Raw genomic sequence first — 13,098 nt, 5'->3', positions numbered from 1 at the left:
TATGGCAAGAAGTGAGGGTGGAGTTTGCAGATCCAGTTTCTTGGAAACAAGGATTTCATATAAAAACCACGACCTTGACAATCTTGTAGAATTCAGAAATCCTACGGAAGTTTGTTACCGACATAGGAAAGATATGAAATTTTGTGGTCACGTCTAAGGAAGATGAAAGCCGATTGCGGTCTCAATGGTGGAAAATGTTTGGAAGCTTGGTCCGCAGACGGATGAGAAAAATGGTATATAGTGGATATATGAATGATATAATCATAAATACTTTCTCAGCAGGGCTTGAATTGACAGCTGAGCCATGAAAAGACATAACCATTCACCTGAAACATATTAAAACACATCCTTTCTCCTACCTAAGCATGGGAAGGGACAGGTCCAGATTTCGAAGTGTGCACTGATTCCATGAACAAGTGCTCAGAACCAGAGATCACAGAAATATTCTATCCATGTTCTCTTCCTTGGGATCTGCTCTATTCCTGTTCTCCAGATAGAGGCAAAGATCCCATGGTCTCAGTGGGCCCTTGGCGTGCATTAGAACCACACCTTTGATATTTTGGATCCCATTCTGAAGGGGCCACCATCATTCACATGCCCTCATAGCTTGGGATGCTCTCTCTAGAAGAGAGTGGGTGTTCATTGTCCCATGGGCTTGAGAGTCAATTTTGCAATGGTTTATACAAATGACCAGAAAGCTGAGCCTCTCATCTGCATACACCAAATTAATAAGATATAGTCAGCCTTGTAGCTATTTGGAGGAAGAAGCAATTATTACAAAATCCTCAATTTCCAATGCATGCCATTAAAGCACTCCAAACGAGCTTCAAATTACCGCTTTGCACTTTGGTTCATTTCCAACAGATTGTGAGAAAGAAAACTATTTTTACTACAAAAGTAGCCAGAAAGCATTGCCAGGCTACAAATGCCTCAATAACGTAAGTAGGCAGAAGTCAACGATCACTTTTGATACTCACCATTACATTGTCCTTCTGAGAAGATGCCTTTAAAAATGCCTCCATGGACATATCGTTGCCATCTTTTCCATCTCAACACATCCGTTCCTATTAAGATAAAAATGACAAAGAGACATTGGTGCACTCAATAAAAGAGATTGGTGAGCCCGCTTCGAAGCCAATGTTCTATTGCTCACATGACCTTTCTTACGGGTTGTTATAGGAACCAGCTGATAATGGCAGAAAGGGATTCTTAACTGGGTTCTCCTGACAGGACACCTGCACAGGTGTGGCTAACTGTAGAAGCCACGACCCGCCATGCTGGTCATCACGAGGCATGATGATTTTTAGAATCAATGGAGACAGATTAAGAATTCCAGTCTCGTCTGCATTCATTCCGGCTCTGTTCCATGTTTCTTGATGATGACAATCAATTTAGCGCATGTCTACGTGCGATCTAGCTTATTTATGAGTTTTAAATCCTTGCAAAACGCAGTTGGCCAAGAGAGCCCATCCGTGTTCTAGAAATCGTTTAGTTGGAAGAACGAAGCCGGAGTCTGCAGACATCGTTCTTTCCCCTACAGGCAATGGGTCAGGACGGGAAGACGTAACACTGGGCTCTTTCCTGGCTGCACTGTGAGAAAACTCGCATTCACTGCAGCAGTAATCTTCCCAGGATTGTCAAGCATTCTTCTTGTCATCTCAACATGACATCTTCTGTCTAGAAGCGTCTCACGCAACGCTGCCCCTTCTACTCACAAGTGACGGTCACAACAAGGCAAGTGGGTCCTTGTGAGCTATTTGACAGAATACCAGCTTGCCACGGACACCATTTCAGAGTGCTAGGAAGGAGAGGGAGCGGAAAGAGAGACTACCTCATTTAATGCATTCCTCACGCTACCTCAATGCTTGAGGAGTCTTAGGACCAAGTAGATGAGGTCTTTGGGTTTCAAAGCTAACGAGCTAGCACATTATTAAATTGTCGGAAGGCAGGCTCCTATTTTAAGGATGCTTTGATTACTTGTATCAACTAGCACAATTACTTATTACTAGGTGTTTCAGGAACAGTGTTGATTAAATATATTTTTGAAAACGAATTCGTACATCACGACAATCACAATGGCATTCACCATCGCTGACCCTTCTATAGCCGTGCTGGGTGGCTATCAGAACACCTGTTTTATAGTTGGAAAACCAGTGTTCACATGCTAAGTCACGTGGCTCATAGGGTTTGTGGCAGAGGGAGGCAGAGCTGAGTCTCCCTGTACGCCCATGACCACCACACACTTAACCCAATCGAGCTGCCTCATCACTAAAAGAACAATCATAGCTAACATGTACATACTGGGTCAACATTTCACACATCATCTTCTCAAGAAGCATAGAAGGTAGGGAAGAGTATTATCACCATGAGCTGAAAAGGGGGAACCAGAAGGATATTAGGCAATGAGCCCAAGAGCACAGAGCCGCAAACGGAGGGCTGGACTCCAATGAGGTAGCCTGCTACCCAGGCTCAGATGGGACAATGAACATCTTTTCTGTTTCACATCCTCAGCTTCCCCCCGCCCCCACCACCACACTGTGGGAATCTATAGCTGAAATGCTTTTCACCAGCAAAATGGGCTATTGGATATCCACAGCAATGAGAGACTCATAGTGCATGAGTCATGTAGGCAGTAGACGCTCACTGAACACCAGCTATCCCCACACTGTACCATTAATACTACAACTTGAAAACTGGCCCTATTTCTATTTCACTACAATCACAGGTCCTCTCTTGGCTCTCACCCATAAACAAGTGTTAAATACACAACTACAAAGTTAACTATATATGTGGTTGAGGCAAGTTCTAGAAACATTAGTATGAATTATGTCTGACTGGCCGAATTTTTTTCTTTCTTGTGATGGGGACGAGACAAATGGTCCTTAATTATTATCTTGAGGTTGAGTTTTTGTTGGTTTCTTGCCTTATTTTGTTTGTTTGTTTGTTTTTAAGGTACGCAAGTAGGATGGAATGATTCATCATATCGACTTGTGTTTTATTTTAAAATCTGATATTACTAAAATCTGATAGAACAAAATCAATAGTCCTATCCCATGGTCATCTAGTTCAGTGGAAGTCTCTGGAAAGAACTCTGTTCATCTGTATACCATAATACCAACCGGTATTCGAAGCTGGTACACCCTACATCAGGAATGCTTCTACCTGTCCTGCTTTCCCCGTCCCATCATCTCCCCCACCTCTCTCAATGGAGCCAACCCAGTCTTATTGTATTATGTCTCCTGCTGTGCAAGGCCAAATACATTCCAAATATTTTTAGTTTCTTCATCAAGGATAACCCTTTAGGTGTGAACTCACAACGTAGCATTCTCCTAGACTGGTTTTTCTGTGAGAGATTGCCCAACACTGAGGAGTCTGAGACAGAGATGGGCCCATTAGGATATCCATCCAAGTTATGCCACTTTGGGACTAACCGTTGAAAATCAAGGAAGGATACAAATCACCAACAGGCCCCCATGCAAATACGCCATTTTTCTCATCTGTTTTTGGCTTCATGATTCACCATGGGACATGTTGTGGGTAGCCTTACTTTGTGTATTTGAAGCTATATTATAAGATATAGTCATGTGTCGAATGTTAAAGAAGGTTAAAGAATAAACTCTCTAGATTAAAATATTACTTTTTTTAAGGTAAAAATACTTCTTGGTGTTGGTGAGGATGCGGAGAAAGGGGAACCCTCCTACACTGTTGGTAGGAATGCAAGCTGGTGCAGACGCTCTGGAAAACAGCATGAAGGTTCCTCAAAAAGTTGAAAATAGAGCTACCCTACAATTGACTATTGGGTATTTACCCTAAAGATACAAATGTAGTGATCTGAAGGGAAATGTGCACCCCAATTTTTACAGCAGCAACGTCCACTATAGCCAAACTATGGAAAAAACCTAGATGTCCACTCACAGATGAATGAATTAAGAGGATGAGGGATATATACACACACACATACACACACACACACACACACACACACACATATATATATATATGATGGAATACTATGCAGCCATCAAAAAAGAAATGATATTTTGACGTTTGCAAAGACATGATTGGAACCAGGGGGTATTGTGCTAAGCGAAATAAGTCAATAAGAGAAAGAGAACTATCATGTGATCTCTCTGGCTATGAGTAATTTGAGAGGCAGGGCAGGGGGTCATGGCGGGTAGGGAGAGAAACATGAAACAAGATGGGACCGGGGAGGGAGACAAACCTTAAGAGACTCTTAATCTCACAAAACAAACTGAGGGTTGCTGGGGGTGAGGGGGTAGGGATAAGGCGGCTGGGTTATGGACATTGGAGAGGGTATGTGCTATGGTGAGTGCTGTAAAGCGTGTAAGCCTGATGATTCACAGACCTTGTACCCTGTACCCTGTATATAATAATACATTATATGCTAATTTTTAAAAACCTATAATATTTGGGGAAAATGTATTAATAAAATATGCTTTGGGGATGCAATAATGGACTATGGAAAAAAAATAATTGTTATTTTACTATTACATTTGGACTGCATGGCCTATATCGAAGGTCTTAAAAGACAGAGAAATGTGACTACAAATCGCTGATTATTTTGGAAGTCATATTACACTTTATAATCTAAGGTTTGACCTTATCACGCACTTACATTTGTAATGACTTGCTCTGTACTTAATATTTATTCATTGATATAGAAAAGAATCCTTTTTTTTAAAGTTTTGTGGGTTTTTTTCATTTTTTTGGTTTTTTTAGTCATGTCCACACTGAACATAAGACTTGAACCTACATCCCCAGGATTGAGAGTCACACAGCCTAGTGACTGAGCCCTAATTAAAGCAATATTTATGAGTCACTAATATATTAACAATATGATACCTCATTAATATATTAGCAAATGTTGCGATAACATGATCATTTCATTTCAACAGAATCTTAGCCAGTAGATGGTATTTTCAGCAAAGCATACAGACCTTTTGAGGAACAGGAGGCGTGGAATGGAGAACGATGAGCTCCACACTAAGACAATGCTTCAAGGAAGCCTCTCCATAAGCTTTCATCTTTACAACTGAAGATACGGAGCTTCATGAAGACGTTCATAGCCATTCCCATTCACCCTGGGTAGTAGGTCAAGAGGATACCTAGAATACAAGAGAGAAAGATATAAATGCCTTCCTAAAAGATGGCATTCGTGGGCCTCCAAGAGGTCTTGGGCTTGCGTGGGCTTTCCAAGAGGGCACTGATACAATTGTATCCCTTTGTACCTAAGTAACTTGTAATAAATATTGTCTAGAACTCCAGGGACAAAGGAATAGAAAGTACCAGGCTAAGTGAAGCTGACCACCCTAGGAAAGTCTTAGGAGCTGCAGAGAAGAGTGTCTAAAGAGAGGGGGTAAGAAGGGCCTTATGGGCCAGAGTAGAGCCTACAGAAAGCATGAGCAGGCAGCTGCATCAGGGCCCATGGGGTCCTCAAGAGGTCCACACCATGACTCAGCTCGGGACTCCCTAGGCCTCAGCAGCACCGTTACGAATGGCTGCACCAGGCTTGCACACACGTGTACAAAACCAGAAGAGAAACTCTTTTTTAAAACCTAAACATATATCAGGGTGCCTGGGTGGCTCAGTGGGTTAACGTCTCTGCCTTCGGCTCAGGTCATGATCTCAAGGTCCTGGGATTGAGCCTCACATCGGGTTCTCTGCTCAGCGGGGAGCCTGCTTCCTCCTCCTCTCTCTCTCTGCCTGTCTCTCTGCCTCCTTGTGATCTCTGCCTGTCAAATAAATAAATAAAATCTAAAAAAAACATTGAAAGAAAGAAAAGAAAAACCTAAATATATTTCAAAGCCATATAAAACAATTTTTTTCATTTTATTTTATTTTTCTCAGGGTTCCAAGTTCACTGTTTATGCACCCCACCGAGTGCTCCATGCAATCCGTGCCCTCCTCAATACCCACCACCAGGCTCACCCAACACTCCTCCCTCTTCCCCTCCAAAACCCTCAGTTTGTTTCTCAGAATCCACAGTCTCTCATGGTTTGTCTCCCCTGAGTTCCCCCAATTCACTTGTCCTTTCCTTCTCTTTAAGTCCTCTGTGTTATTCCTTATGCTCCACAATTTTTTTTAAGATTTTTGTTTGTCATTTGAGAGAGAGAGTCAGAGCAGAGGGTGAGGGGCAGAGGGGAAAGCAGGCTTCCCGCTGAGCAGGGAGCCCAGGACCTTGAGATCATGACCTGAGCCAAAAACAAATGCTTAACCAATTAAGCCACCCAGGTTCCCCTAAAAAATGTTTTAAAAATCTTAGGGGCACCTGGGTGGCTCAGTGGGTTGGGCCTCTGCCTTCGGCTCAGGCCATGGTCTTAGCGTCCTAGGATCGAGCCCCACATCGGGCTCTCTGCTCAGCCGGGAGCCTGCTTCCCCTTCTGTGCCTGCCTCTCTGCCTACTTATGATCGCTGTCTGTCCAATAAATAAATACTATCTTTAGAAAAAGAAAAAAATCCTAGGGTTATTCATTCTTTATTTAAATTTCTTTTGAGTTACAGTGACCTGATGAATTTCTGCAAGAAAGATGAGAGGAAATTCCATTTTGAGGGATTTCTTGGGTAGCTATTAAAAAAAGGAAAGAAAGAAAAGGCATGCTGACATAGGAAGAGAATGTATGTCTAGGTTTCGGGGGGGTCATCCTGGATATTTCTAGATGTGTATATAAATGTTCAAATTAACATAAGTAACCTAATTTATGTAACCCAAACTTTATCTCCCATCTCTCAAACAGAACAATCTTCCAAATTATATCCATTTTTGAAAAGATGCATATTTAATAAAACATCTGTTTCTGCCTTGGATTTGCTTTCAGCTTTATACAATGTTCAAACTGTTTAATTTTTAGCATTATCAAAGCCGAGTAAAAAACAACAGAGAGACAAACTTCCCTTCAGAATGTAAAAAGTGTTAACTTAAAATATATACTGTCAATTACAGTGCTACACAATTCTACTCCTCCTGAACCAACCCAAAATTCAGATGAACTCTCAAAGAATTCATTTCTTGCCCCACATGGGCTAGTTTTGACCCAAACCTTTACAACGAAATTAAAAATTACTTGAGTCATCTGTTCAGCAAGGAGTAGACACAAACAGCAGAGCCCGCAAATTTATGGCTTTCGTGTAAGACATAAAATAATTAAGCTCCAAAATCCTTAGCATCCCTAAAATTTATCACTCTCAATTCTATAGGCATGGGCTAGAATGGGAAATTGGAAGCCGTTCACTGATGCTGTCTTTAAAAAAATAAATACAGAAGAAAAATTGTAAAAGTCTAGGAACATGCATACTGGCAGAAAAAAAAAAAGATAAAAGCCTTCTAAAAATAAATCACATAAGTATATTGACTAATCCTCACATTTTCAGTTAATCATGCTCGTTTATAAGCTCGATAATTGAGGAAGAGCGATGTTCCCTTAGGGAAAAGACAAACTTGCTGCTACAACTACATTAAATAAAGGATCAAAGATGTCTTCTCATACTCTCTCTGGCTCGGCGACCTTTTTTCAAGAAACGGAGGTGGCCGGGTTCTTAACGCTTCTCCTCAACAGCAACCTTTGCTTTTCTCCTTCATTCAGTGAAAACCCACAGAGCGTCTAGCAACTACTCACTTCTCTAACAATCACCCAACCGGCGCCTCCTCTGAGCTGAACTCGCCGCAACACACGTGTTTAAGGGAAGGCAGGAAAACATTAAAATACACCTAGGTGGGCAAAAAACCAAAATGCTTTCCAAGGTGATGGAGCTCCAAGAAGGACGTCAACAGTGGGTTAAATATGGAGACAGGAGAGCATGTAACCCACGTTACGTGGGAAGAGAGAACATAGGAGAAGGGGAACCAGCAATGCCCTAAGTCGGTCCAGGCTTAGTTAGAGCACAAAAGTGTAAGACAAATGGTGTACCAGGAGGGTGGTAATCCCACAGTGCTGTGGGGTCAAGCTGGGGAGGGGGGACACCAGACTCGCTGTGTAAAGTCAAATAGGTCAATAAAGAGAATTTGGGGTTGAGGCTAAGGGTCACATGTAGCCATCCCTTGTAAAACATTTCAGAGCAAGAGGAAGGAAGATCAAAGATAAATACTATAAAAAGCCTGCCTTATGATGCGCCTCTATTTTTAGGTATTTTACATGCTTCATGAACTTACTCGTCTTGCAAACACCTCTAGATGGAGGGACTCTCTTCATAACTCCCTTATGGGTAAGAAAACTGGAACATGAAAAAATCAACTTCAGGGGCGCCTGAGCGGAAGGGCGTCTGCCTTCAGCTCAGGTCATGATCCCAGAGTCCAGGGATCAAGCCCGGTGTCAGGCTCCCTGCTCAGTGGGAAGCCTGCTTCTCCCTCTCCCATGCCCTGTGCTTCTGTTCCCTCTATCGCTGTCCCTGTCAAATAAAAACAAAATCTTTAAAAAACAAACAAACAAGAGAAAAAATGAACTTCCCATAGCGAGGAAATCAGACAGCCTGGCCCCTTTGGTAGAAAGTGATGAGCACTTTCTACTGGAGATGAGGGTCTGCATGCCAACGTTAGAGAAGAAAGAAAGTACAAGGCAATCTTAGCCTCATGTGATGGAGAAGGTACACATATGTGTGAAATACTAGGGGGAAAAAAAATGTATGCTTCTCTCTCCCTGCCTCTGGTTCCTGGCCCAGAGTTCCTAAAACCCTCGGGATTCCCTAAGTGATAACAGCACTAGGAACATCTTTATGCTAATACTTGGTCTCTGGCCATGGTTCCTCATATAGAGCTCCTAAACCCCTTGGAATTTCCTGGGTAACAGGAGTGTCTTTTGTTCTAACGCTTGCTGGTCTCCCAGATAGCTTCAAAATGGGGGCTGGTCACCAGGAACACCATGTCACCGTTGGAAGTTTGGAACTTCTAGCCCCGCTCCAACCTCTGGAAATATGAAGGGGCTGGAGACCGGGTTAAAGATTGGTCATGGGTACCTGATGATGTCTTCATCAAATATGAAAGGGACAGAGTTCAGGAAGGTTCTGGGGTTGGTGTCCACACCCATGGCTGGGAGGGTGGCGCCCCCAACTCCAGGAGGACAGAAGCTCCCTTGTAAGACCCTCGAAGACCTCATCCTATGTACCTCTCCATCTGTATCAGTTATCGTGTCCTTTGTTATAAGATTAACTGGAAGACATCAAGGAGATGTTTCCCTGAGTTCTGTGAGCTGTTCTAGCAAACGATGCAACCCAAGGGGGGGGTTGTAGGAACCTCTGATTTGTAGCTGATTAGAGCAAAGTTGTGAGTTACCTGGGGACCTATTGTTTGCAGTTGACATCTGCGGTTGAGATGGTCTTATGGGACTGAGCCCTTCACTGGTGGCAAATGCACTGACTGCAGTTAGTGTCCAATTGAACTGAATTGTAGGACAACCTCCGAGTGCCACAAAGAATCGCTCAGTGGGGGGAGCGGAGTCCCCTTACATTTGGTGACAGGAAGTACTGAGTGTGTGAGTAAAGGAGGAACACAGGAGTTGAGGAGTGCTTTTCCCAACCGATGTGGGAGGCAGAGTGAGAAGACCAGGAACAGGTTCAGTGAATCCCAGAGATACTCAGGGAGGAGAGGTCAGGACGGACTTGAGGGTGGCTGGTTCAGGAGATGGAAGACCATGTGTGCTTGGGGACAGTTTCTGGACAGTCCTCTGATGCAACCTATCTTTGAGGAAGGTGGAGCAGGGAGAGGTTTAGAAATAGCTGGGAGAGTGTGAACAACCCTATAGGATGGTAGTAAAGTAGAAGAAGTCAAGTGAGAACATGGCCGTGGACAGTAGAGACATATCACAGTCAGGGCAATAAAGAGAGACCTGGAAACTGATTGACAACAAGCAGACTGGACAGAGGGTGCAAACCGCAGGATGAGGGCCTGAGTGCAGAGGATGCCTCCCCTGGGAAAACAAAATGCAGGAAACGGAGCAAGCTTGCCAAGAAAGACAAAGGGCAGAACCTGGACACACTGAACTGAGCTTTGGCAGAGCACAGAGATGAAGTTGTCCAAAAAGAAGCAACTGTGAGAGCAGGAGGCGGCTTGAGAGAGAAGTCAGAGCAGAAAGTGGACCCACGTGGGGCTCCCAGGTGGAAGACACGATTATATCACGAGCCGAGGCAGAGCTACGTGGGGCAGTCTGGAAGCTGGAGAAGTGGTCTGGGACTGAAGCAGGGGGAGCAGCCCAAAAGTTCAGAGTCAGAAAAGTTCATTAAATGAATCGAAAGGCAGTAGGGGGGAACCAGAGGGGAGAACGTTCAGGAATTTAAGGAAGGATAAAGCCCCCATAAAGGAGGGACGATGAACATGTCAGAGGAACTCCAAGAAGAACGTTGGCTCTGCTAATGTGTCAGCACCTGTAGTGGTGCCCGTGGCAAGCCGCAGAGCCCAGGTGAGCTGTCAGATCAGAAAGCAGAAGAGATGTAGGAAGAAATAAAGAAATGTGTGTTATGACAAGTCCTTCCCTCAAGGTAGGACATGTCAGGACATAAGCAGGTTTGCAGGCAGATGAGAACGGTGGGGAAGGTCTTGATAATGAATATGGGAGGCCAGTGTCAGAAAGAAACACTATAAACCACAGAATGTGGAGGACTGAGAAGTGCATCTTTTCAAGTCCATCAGTTACCTGAAAACCACCAAGAACCACCTGTTCTCTGTGAGTCTCACAGATGTCTTTAGCATCTGGCAATGTTGACCAATGTTCTGAACCCTCACCCAAGTTCTGAACCCTCTCTCTTCCCTTAACAAAATGACCTGACATAAAACACCAGCCTCCACTGGCAACCCCATTGTTTGGCCCTCTATGCAAGACAGAGCCATCAATACCATCTTCTGGGGCTTTGCAAGAGTATCATGAATTCCTCACCCTCTCCTGCCACTAGGTCTCAATTCACACTATTAACCTCATGGCCTCAACCTCCATCTCCATCACTACCAACCAACCACCTCCATCATATCTGCCTTAAAACTGACATCCTGTGAATGGTTCACGTCAGGAAAAGCAACAGCAGGTCTCCACCAGAGCTGACGGAATAACATCTATTTGCTTTACCATTGGGTTCCGCCATCTAGAATGCCCTGATGTCAATTTATTAGTCATCCAACACAACTACCTGAGCTTGAAATGACACTCAACCCATTCCCGTGTACCTGTGTAAATTATCACACGTCACATGAATGTATGTCCTCATTCGAGACGTGCCTTTATTCAACACTTGCTGCACACCTGGATCAACTCCCTACCTCCTTTGCTCTTCACACAAAACCCCATCCATTCTGAGACACAGATCATGAGGAACTTCTTTGTAAACGTTTCCTTGACAAACTGGCTTCCATGGTGGCCCTCAATGGTCCCAGCCTCCATGTACCAACACCCTCCAGCTGTCCCCTTCCAAACTGGTGCCAGGTGTGACCAACAGCATGCAGAACTTGAGATGAACCAACCTCCCAGTTCAAGGCAGAAAAGACCACAATTTGCATCTTAGGATCCCTCCCTCTCTGCCTGTCTCTCTCCTCCTCAACTCAAGGAAGTCAAACACCCAAGTGGTGTACCTGGCCGTAGGGAGTGGCTCATGTGGCAAAGAACTAGGGCCTCCTGCTAAAGGAGGGACACGTAAGGGAGACTCTCCACCGCCTTTCTCAAATGTCCACCCCCATCTCCAGCTGGAGTGCAGCATCACGCCAGACCCCTAACCGGAACCACCAAGCCGTGTGGCTCTTGAATTCCTGAGTTCCAGAAAAACTATGAGATAATCAGTATTTTCAGCTTTAAGCAGTGTTTCAGAGGAATGTTTTAGGCAGTGATAGACAAATAACAAATTGTCCCAAGTGATCCCACTGGCAAATACGACTCTAGTGGAAAATAAGACTATCTTCCCAAGGTCGTGTTTTCATCGTCCTTATGGACTGTGTGGTGTACATGCCTTGGAGTAAAAGTATTTCATCGATCATTCTGTCTTCTCTCCTGCGATGGTGATCTCACCGGGATCAGGGGTTGAATCTTATCTGTGTTTCTGCGCCTTGCATTATCTAGTCTGGTGACCTTCTCAAAATAAGGTGTGCATATATGGTTATCCAAGGAATGAATGAGGGAGTGAATGAGTGAAGCTCTATTCATGGTTTCTTTATCTCTGAAGGCAAGGTAGCTGCATGTAGCCTGGAATTACAAGACCTTGTTTGAGACAGAATGTGCCCTTGGATCTCTGAAGTGGAAAACAATAGACTGCCTTCAAGTGATTTGAATTATGAGCCGAGCCTTTGGAAGCATGGGGGGATAAATAATATCCAGCATATCAATGAGCTTTTATGGAGGTTATTATTAATCTTTACATCCCGCACAGTGCACAGCACATGGTAGGTGCCCAATAAATAGGTACTGCTTAGAACTGACCGGGAATCTGAAAACAAAGACAATGTGTAAATCAGAAGCGCAAGACTCATGTCAAAACCAAACTACCAGACCCAGAGTTAGTGTGAAAGCCACCTTCCAAGTAGGAGGGACCGAAATAGTACATGAGCGTCACAAGTTAAACAGGTCGTTTGTGGAAATGTAACGTGAAAAGACCCAGAGGCAACGGTTCTCAGAGTGTGACCTCTCCTGGACCAGTAGCGGCGAGTTCACGCGGGTGCCATCTTGGATCCGCCAACTCAGAAATTCTGATGGGTGGAGCCCAGAAGTTCTGCAGGGGGTTCGGATAGTCAAGGTTGAGAAACGCTGCCCTAGATGATGGGCTTCAAAAGCGTAAGACTTAGGGTTCAGTGCCTTCTTTTGCTGAGAATCTTCCCAACGATATTTTTCGAAGGGTGGGAACCTACTCTGAGGCACTGATGCATGGGCACAGGATGGAGGTTAAACCAAGAGTCCAGAAGCCAGCTCTGTCCCTCATTCACATCACAGGGGTCTTTCAGCACCCGCTCTGAATGCCACACTTTCAAGCTCCAAAATCTGTCTCCTCCCCACCATTTCCTCAGGTTGCTTTAACCCTCTCTCTACTGGAAGGTCTTAACTTCCCTTGGAAGACGTCCCATGAACCCAACCCTGAAGGAGCATCCCCTATGAGGAATCTCCATGTTCTCCCAGCCCC

General features: G+C 44.3%; 1 protein-coding gene across 8 annotated transcripts in view; it reads right to left on the bottom strand.

Annotated features, from left to right (window-relative positions):
• Positions 1-13,098, bottom strand: part of LOC309856922 (neuroligin-4, X-linked) — a 304,846-nt gene that overhangs the window by 265,902 nt on the left and 25,846 nt on the right. For all 8 annotated transcript variants that reach the window (XM_082718712.1, XM_082718719.1, XM_082718713.1 and 5 more), the window contains 2 exons: positions 4,959-5,126; positions 978-1,064 (listed from right to left, as the gene is read on the bottom strand). The gene's annotated coding sequence lies outside the window, so the exon portion shown is untranslated. The remainder of the gene's footprint in view (positions 1-977; positions 1,065-4,958; positions 5,127-13,098) is intronic.

This window comes from Mustela nivalis (assembly GCF_964662115.1).
Source record: "Mustela nivalis genome assembly, chromosome: Y".
Taxonomy (NCBI): domain Eukaryota; kingdom Metazoa; phylum Chordata; class Mammalia; order Carnivora; family Mustelidae; genus Mustela; species Mustela nivalis.
This window is presented reverse-complemented; position numbering and strand designations above follow the sequence as displayed.